This window comes from Arachis hypogaea, chromosome 20 (assembly GCF_003086295.3).
Source record: "Arachis hypogaea cultivar Tifrunner chromosome 20, arahy.Tifrunner.gnm2.J5K5, whole genome shotgun sequence".
NCBI classification, from domain to species: Eukaryota; Viridiplantae; Streptophyta; class Magnoliopsida; order Fabales; family Fabaceae; genus Arachis; species Arachis hypogaea.
This window is the reverse complement of record NC_092055.1, coordinates 3,125,226-3,134,747: the sequence shown is the minus strand read 5'-3', so window position 1 is coordinate 3,134,747 and position 9,522 is coordinate 3,125,226. Positions and strand designations below refer to the sequence as shown.

The window sequence follows — 9,522 nt, the reverse complement described above, 5'->3', positions numbered from 1 at the left end:
GTAAAAATATATTACTTCATACTATCGGGTCGTTGAGGAGTGTTGCTAGACGCCAACCTTGATTAGTAAATTTAGTATGACTAATTTACTACCCGCTTAGTATTGAACCTATGGGGTCACACACTAACGAGTGTTCTAATCTTTGCTATAGAATTATTTAATTATTAATTTGATTTGATCAAATAAATAATTATATTAATTCAAATGAAATATTATTATATTTTTTTCTAGCACCAAAAATATAATAATAGTATGATAATTGAGAATATTAAATGAGATTTGAGAATAATTAGTTATTCTATTTCTAAATTTGAATTATAAAGTTGGATGAGATCCTAACTGATTCTGTTTCAAATTGAATTATGATATGATTCATAAATTTGAAAGATTCAAATTAAAATAGTAAGATATGATTCAAATTTGAATTGAGATTCAAATTTAAAATCAGTAACAAATCTCATACTATATATATGTATGCCAAGAGTAGAGGAAAACATGAGAAAAAGATGAGAATAAAACACAAGAGTTTTATTCATTTACCTCTACACACATAAACGTATGTGAGCCTAATTCTTGAAGAAGAATTTTATGACGTGCAAAGAGTTGCAAGAGGTTTCTCAATTTAGATCAGATGTCCATTGGTCAAGGAGTTGACAGCAAAGGTTGGTCTCGGTGTGGATACGCATATCGCCTTCGTACCATCGAAGGAGAAAGTGATTTTTACTAAAGCGTCTAAAGGTATTTAGATCTGATCTATTATATATTATTATTGGAATAAAGTTTAAGCACAAAATAGATCCTTAGGATTACTTTATTTTCTTCCACTGCGTATTATGAACACATGGTAATCCTTCAGTAATGCTTCTAATTTTTTCCTGTTCTGTACTTGAGTTGATTATGTTCTTGATTTTTGGTTCTTTATTTTTCACTGCATCTATTTTTCATTGCTTGATTCTGTACTTGATTTTTGTTCTTGTATTTTGTCTGCATCTATTTTTGACTGCCAGTTTCTGTTCTGTTCTTGATTCTTGATCTTTGTTGATTTTGAATTTGTTCTCTAACTTTTGTGGTTGCAGTTTTTTAATTATTTGATTTTAATTTGTTGTTTGGTGTTCTCATTTCAATTTTGGTTTAGTGTTATCTGTTCTTATTTTATTTTATTTTGATCACTCAGGTTTCAAGAGTAAATGACGGCGCCGTATGGGAGACTTTTGGCAGGGAAAGTAAACGAGACGGAGACACATGTGGTGGTGCCGCAGGACGGAAGCGGGGACTACACCCCTACCATGGCAGAAGTGAAGGCCTTGAAGAAGAAGAGCTTGAAGAGGCAGAATTGGAAAGATTGGAACAAATTGTGGGATTGTACCTTCAGCAGTAAAACCTGCACAGCTTAAACATTTATGGAAGGCACATCACAACTCACGGTATGGCAAATATTTTTATTGATTTTTTGATATTATATTAGGGAAGATAATTTTAGTGTTATTTTTTAAAAGTTTTATTAGTTTAAAATCATATGCATCTTTTTAAACCTTAAAATCATATGTCTATCTGATTGCCTATTATTTATTAAATTGCGGTGATATTTTGAAAGGGAACTATTTTACGATAGTTTTGCTTACATTTTCAATAGATGTTGCATAAAAGGGCACTGTTTGGGGATTTATAAATCTAGATACAGTTATGCTAGTATGAAGCTTAAGTCATTACCTAAATTTCAACCTGCAATTTAAAGTAGGAATAAATTCAATTAAGGGGATTTGGGAAGTGTAGAGTAAGTAATTTTGAATATTTGAGACTCAAAAGAAGTTGAAATTGTTGACATCTTTTGTCTAAGGTTTTAGTATATAGCAAGTAGGTGCAAAATGGGACATGAGACAATGCATTATTGGTTATGCTTTGAGCTCAAAAGAGAAGAATTTTCCAAATAATTGATAGATTGAACTCTATAATCAAACCAAATAACAAAAGAGAGTTGAAGTTTAATTTAAGTAGTAAGTGATTCACCATAGACAGAGAGAATCTTAATTTCCACAAATAGAGTATAGTTCTGTTTCTGTTTAATTCCCCAGCAAGAGATATGCAATGTTAGAGCAGAGTGATTATTAAGGGGGTTCTTTGTAAGTGGAATAAAAGAAACAAAGGTTTTTGTTGCTAAAAGGAGGAGCTTCTTGATTCTATATTGGCTTTTTCATTCCTTTTTGAGAGAGAGTTATTATTGCATTGCTTTGCTGTTTTCTTGCTCAAGAGAGAAAAAGTGGGAATTTCCTTCTTGGCTCACTCAATTATTTGATGAGGTTAGAAGCTATGGAATATTCATTCTTTGTTTCTTTCAATTTTAATTTGTTTCTGAAATTCAGTGGATTCATATCTATTAAGCATAGTTCTAACAAGTGAGAAACTTTGCCTCCCTTATTTTTGTCTATTTCTAGCATCTGCTTTGGTGTTTTGAATTTTTCTTTCCTTCACCCATCATGTTTATCATATCATTGTTATGATTCTTTGTAGGTTCAGACGGATTATTCATCTCCATTCAAATGTTCAAATGCATCAATTACAGATGCTACAGCAATCTCAGGTTTTGTCGATGCAAACTTATTATCAAAACCAGCACCAAGAGTTTCCACATGCAACAGCAGCAGCATCAGCCAGCCGAATTTACACAACAACGCGATGCTCAAGCACAGCAGCAGTCAGATCCTGGAATGTCATTACATGAGTATTTCAAATCACCCGAAGCAATTCAGGTATTTGCAATGCATGCTGCTGTTTCTTACTATTGTTCTTGTTTTCGAGCACACGTCACACACTACTTTCTATTGATGATGCTGATATACAAACTTGATTTACCTTTTTATTCTTACCATCTTACTCTTTTGACTTGGTAGTCTTTGTTGTGTGACTGCGACAAACTTTGCCAACTTTTGGAGCAGCATTTGAAGTTAATGCAGATGCTACAGGTAACAAGATTTAGTCCTTTATTGGGTGTTACCATATTAGCACTATAACATCCCTAAACCTTAAGTATGTGTTCCTGACGCGAGTTGCACTTTTTTTAAAGATTTGGGGAGAGGGGGTTGAATTGCACATGGCTTATAATGATAGGGCAGAATGCAATTAAACCAAAATTATTTATCAGCATTCAAATTGGTTTTTTTTCTTCTGCAGGAAAGACTGGGCCAGCTGTAGCAGCATGATGGCAAAGTAGAACTAAAGAAGCATGATTTCTTGCACTATTCTTATCTGTAAATATTCTTCATTATTGATTACTAATGAGCTTGTGCTGATGTTTATGCCTCAGCCATTGAAATTTTATGTTAATATGTACTTTATAAACGTGCTTTTAATTTCTTAGTCAATGCCCCAATGGGTCCTTATGTTGATTTCTGGCGCAATCATGGTGCTGTTGTACTTCTATTGTACAATTGCATTATTAGTTCTTGATATCATTGCCTTAATGTGTATAGTTATTTCCTTCTCCTTTTACTAAATTATATTCAAGTTTAAGTGCTAATTTTATTGGGAAAATTCGTTAGTTACATTGGTCATTGTTAATTGAGCTCCAAGTTTTCTATGCTAATCTTCGTTAGTTAGAAACATGATTTTTTTTTTAAAAAAATATGATAAGGCTATTGCCACGCTTTTAAAGCGTGGCCGTATCTCTCTATCGCCACGCTTTAAAAGCGTGGCCATATCTCTCATATACGACCACACTTTTAAAGCATAGCCATATTTGGCACATATGGCTACGCTTTTAAAGTATAGCAAAAAATAAAGTATGGTGATCGGTCACCAAAAGCGTGGCGATAGAGTAACCGGCACCCTTGCAGATGTACCTTTCAAAAGTGTGCCGATAGCTCAAAAAGCGTGGCGAAAAGTAAAAAAAACGTAGCGATAACTTTTCGCCACGCTTTAAAAGTTAGCAAAAAACATGTTTTCTTATAGTAATTTGTTGAACTTTAAATATTTTTTTGCAACTTTCTATTCATAGCTCTTGGAGCATATTTTTTACTTAGGTACTAGTCTCATAACAACATAATCCAAATTTTATCTGTTATATCCACTCGAAATAGGTAACATAAACTTTAGTTCAAGTAAATCTTTAGACTATATATATAAACAAGAGAAAGTTTAGGGGTCAACAATTTTATTAAAATTTGGCTAACACATAAGCAGCAAAAGAAAATGGAGTAATTTCACACCATTAGATATAATCTCACCTATTCCAAAACACGCGTCAACTCAGAGTTTTGACACATAAGTTCCTCACCTATAGAAAAAATTTGAGTTCCTCATCGTAACATTATCCTCATTTGCAATTAGCTACGACAGCACATTGAAGAAAGAGAAAAAATATAGATAGATAATAAAAATACTAAATAATGTGAATAATGGATATATTGAATGTTTATTTCACTAGGTGTGGAGATGGTTATTCTAATATTAAGATTTAGGTGGATAATTTAGAGGTGTAGTGTATTTTAATTTGATTGGTAGTTATTCATGTTGTTCAAGAAAGTTATTAGTTACCAAATATTTCTGAGAAAGAAAATGCTATATATTAAACAACATAAGGTTAGATAATTGGAATAATTTCATCTCGTGTTAAAAGACACTCCCACGCGATCAAATCAATATCAGAAATATATGAGAATAATAAAATAATTCAAATATCAGAACTTATCTTTGATTAAAAATAAAGAATAATTTATATAGAAATTAAATAAGTAAAATATTGTTTTTATCTTCAACGTTTGGGGTAAGTCCTATTTATATTCCTAACGTTTAAATTGTCCTTTTATATCCCTAACGTTTATAAAAATAATTTAATATTGTCCTGCCATCAATTATACTAATTAACGGAATAGATTGTATTTTTTAATTATTCTTATTTAGATGTGTTTGATTTCAATATTATACTCACTATTTGTGTTTACGTTCAATTATGTCTCTAAAAAAGTGAATTATGTAAATATTGCAGGATTAGTTTCAATTTTTGATGAGTTATTATCCGGAGTGGATTATCAGTTCTATCCTAGACATTTGTATTCTAATTTCGAGAAGAGATTTTCATATTCCAACTAAAGTTCATAATGTGTAATTAACGACAGGATACATTGAATCACTTTTACAAACGTTAGGGATATAAATAGGACGATTTAAACATTAAGGACAAAAATAGAACTTGCCCCAAACATCAGGGACAAAAATGATACTTTACTCTAATTAAATTATAAATGACATTGATGTTATGACCATTTGATAATTAAGTTAGTCATGATAATCATTAAATTTGTCTATTACAAACTTAAAATTAAAATAAGGAAAAGTATATATAGGTAGACAACAAAAATACTAAACAATGTGAACAATGGATATATTGGATGTTCATTTTACTAGGTGTGCGGATGATTATTCTAATACTAAAATTTAGGTAGGTAATTTGAATGTGTAGTGTATTTTGATTTGATTGGTGTTTATTCATGTTATTCAAAAAAATTACTAGTTACCTAACATCACCTTTAAAACAAATAAAATCAAATTATTATTCATCATGTACAAAAAAAGACCAAATTATTTTCATCATGCATAACAGATCAAGTCGAATCATAGCTTAAGTAACTAATAAAAAATGATACTATATGTTACCTCTTATTATTAATGATAAAATATTAGGTATTTATTATTTTAATTGTCCTATCATTTGTTTCTCACCTATAAATAGATTATGTGTTGTATCATGTTTTTCACGATAAACACACAGCTTTCTCAAATTTGATCGTAATAGTAATATGGCTAAATTAGGTGCCACAATGCAGTCACTTTGTTGTTTCATAATGTTACTGATGTTGGTGGGGGAAGGAGTCTCAGCAAGTCGACAAAAATTATTTACTTCTATGGAGCAAGAAAATAATAAGGGAATAGGTAATAATAAAGATGCATTCGGTGTTCTAATTAAGGGACCAATCCCACCATCAGGACCAGGCCATCGCCATAATCCAGAGCCACCGCCCTCTCTAATTAAGGGACCAATCCCACCGTCCGGACCAGGCCATCGCCATGATCCACTGCCACCGCCCACATTTTAATAATACAAGCCCTTCATGCATCAAATCAAAGCAAAGCTATAGCTAATAAATTCAATAATGGGAATGCATCGTGATCGTATATTGTATATATATGACGGCTTATTAATGATTAATTATATAAATATTTCGGTTTACTTATGCGTCTACTTTTACAGGGGACTCTATCTAATTTATTTATATTCCTCCTTTCTATATGCGTGCAATAATATATATTAGGTTAAATTACACGGTTGATTTCTACATTTTCAATGAAATTATAAATTAGTTTTTATATTTTAAAAATTTATAATTGAATTTCTAAAGAAAATTAAAATTTATAATTTAATCTCTATCATTCAAAAAGTATTTGATTTAACCAAATATTCTCAATATATTCTCTATTTTAACAGAATATTCTTAATATATACTGAGAATATTCTATTAAATCAACACTTTTTGATCGGTAGAGACTAAATTACAAATTTAAATTCTCTTTAGAGATCTAATTACAAACTTTTAAAGTGTAGAGATCAATTTGCAATTTTACTGAAAGTATAGAGACTAACTATATAATTTAACCTATATATTATATAGAAGTATAGAACAGATACACGATTAAACGAACATTCTTTTTCCGTCGTTATAAGAGATGATACACAAAATTCTAAAACATTGAGTCATTTTTAGGTGTTTATAAGATAAATAATTTATTCTCTCTAGCTAATCAATTTATTGATAGGATTGTATTGAATTCTTCATCTCTAAAATCATCCATATAGAGAACTTAGAGCTAAAGGGTACTTAAATTTGTGAACATAATTAAAAGGTTTTATTCTTTGATTTTTTTTCGATTAAAATTTTTTTTAATTGGATTGAATAACAACTTCTCTAATAACAAAAAAGAATGGCATGCAATGACCACTTTAATATATTAGAAACGAACCAAAATTCAATTATATTTAAGTGTAACATCTGCTATATCTAAATACTTAGACAAAATAGTACTTCTGATTTTATTTTAAAATAATAATGAGTTATTCAATTCAATATTTATGACTATTAAATCGCTTGTTTTTATTTTATTTTTATTTGTTTTTATCTTATCTTATTTTTATTTATACTAAACTGATTTTAAATTTTAAAATAAGCTAAAATAACAAGAATTTTTTATTTTAAATTTTAAAATAAGCTAAAACAACAAAAAATTTTAGATAATTCTATTAAAAAAAATAAACATAACAAATTTAAAAAAAATGATGATTTAATAATGATAATAAATTATAAATGAGTTTATCGTTATATAAATAATTTAATATAAAATAATTTAATTAACAATTATAATTAATATATATATTGTTTATAAATAAATTAAAAAATTAATATTTTTTTAATATTATTTATACCATAGAATAAATGATTTTGTTATAAATATTCATTAACGATTCATTATTCAATTAATATACCAATACGAGAATCATAATTTGCAGAGAGAATATTTAAATTTTTTTTCTAAAAAATTTGAAGTACTTGACATGATGGAAGAGATCGAGAATTGTAGACCATGTGAGTATGCTGCTTTAGTTTTTCTCTCTCTTTTTTATTCATTTCAAACGACAATACTTCTAGTAGTTTTTTTCTATCAAATTCAATTTCAATCGATTGCATATAAAACCAATCGATTGATACAGTAATTAAGTGCACTCCAATCGATTAAAATAATAAAACAATTGATTGGAACAGTGTTTAGGTGTACTTCAATCGATTGCACTAAGAAAACAATCGATTGAATCCATACAAACACCTGATTGCACCCATTCTTCAATCGATTGCATTAAAAACTAATCGATTGAAGAAGTAACTAAGTGATTGTGCTTGCACCTCAGTGTCTTGTGGTTGTCTTTGGACCTAAGGTTCTTGGGTATTCGGATCTCTTCCCATCTGTCTTAGAGTGCTGTCATCAATCTTGGCTACATTACTCAAGACGACACTTTTCTCTGCACTCAAGTCAATTCCAAGCCAGGTAAAAATCTTGGTCCAATGGCAGGCATATCCTAAACCAACACTTGATTTTCCTTTCTTCATTTCAAGCATATGATGAACCATAAAATAAGGCCAATTTATCTCCTTTTCAGTCACTATAGCCCAAAGCACTATAATATCTTCGTTAAACAAGATTCCATGATTATGTTTTCTTGGAATCAACATGTATGAAAACAAATACATCAATATACGCTGCTCGTTACCCAACCCACTGCAACTTATATTACCTCTAACATCCATTTGTGGATTCTCATACTGTAGATTCTGCAAACCAACGATCCTATTATATTCACCCTATTCCTCATCTTCCCCAATACCTCCAGTAAATTTTGCCCCATGATAAACTAAATTCCATTGTTCAGCTAGTTCTTGCAAAATAACTCTATAATACTGACCCTAAATCAAACTCAATCAGCGGCATTACCTCCTCACCCTCTTCATCAGGTTCAGGAACAACATAATTTAAAGTACTATAAACAGCCCTAACCAAGTTCGGGTAATAATCAAGCCTAGTTTGTACAAAATCGGTTAAGTGCTGTGTTTGCAAAGCATTTCAGACCAAGTTATAATGTCTACCATGAATGAACTCGGCTGTTATGTACCTGGGAGGAACAATTGGCCTTGACTCGAACTTCTCCACATAGTTTTTCAGTGCCCTTCGAGACGGCAGCCACCTTGCCATGTAATGTGATGAAGCAACTAGTCTGGCGGAAGCAGAGCTTTCTCCCTCAATCCTGGCTCTTTTGGTGTTTTTAGTTCTGTCCATTTTGGGGATATTGATTTGGTGGGTTTTGTAAGGAATTGGATGAGGATTAATAATACGTATGTAGGACGGAGTGGATGTTGGTGAGATTGGAGAAGAAGAAGAGAGAAGAAGATGAAGCTTTCTTGTTCGATGAAAGAAGAGAGCGGTGCAGAAATGGGGGTTCGAATCTTTTAAAACGTTACTTCTAATTCAATATGCATGGTTTGGGTTTAATATATAGCGAATTTGAAATTTCAATCGATTGGATTAAAATACCAATCGATTGAAAGCCGAAAAAAACATATTTAGATCACTTTCCAATCGATTGAATTTTCAAACCAATCGATTGACTTAGAAGTCACGTGCAAAGCCAATCGATTGAATAGTGAGACCAATCGATTGTTTTGAAGAATTCAATCGATTGAAAATCCTAAACAATCGATTGAATTACATAAAATCCACATAAAATTCATTGTTCAATTGATTGGTTACTATAACCAATCGATTGATTTATGCAAAACCATGCTTCCCAGCAGTGACGGACCCAGAAAATTTATGGTGGGGGGGCAAAAATAATACACATTATTATCAAAATATATATTAATTTAAATTTAAAAATATAAAAGTGCACATTAATTATTCGAATACAAAAAAAAACCAAAAATTACA

The 9,522-nt window shown here is 30.6% G+C and overlaps 1 pseudogene; it reads left to right on the top strand.

Moving 5' to 3' along the window:
- The first annotated feature begins 1,187 nt into the window (after positions 1 to 1,187).
- On the top strand, positions 1,188 to 3,359 carry LOC112783570 (protein virilizer homolog; annotated as a pseudogene).
- Positions 3,360 to 9,522: the final 6,163 nt, after the last annotated feature.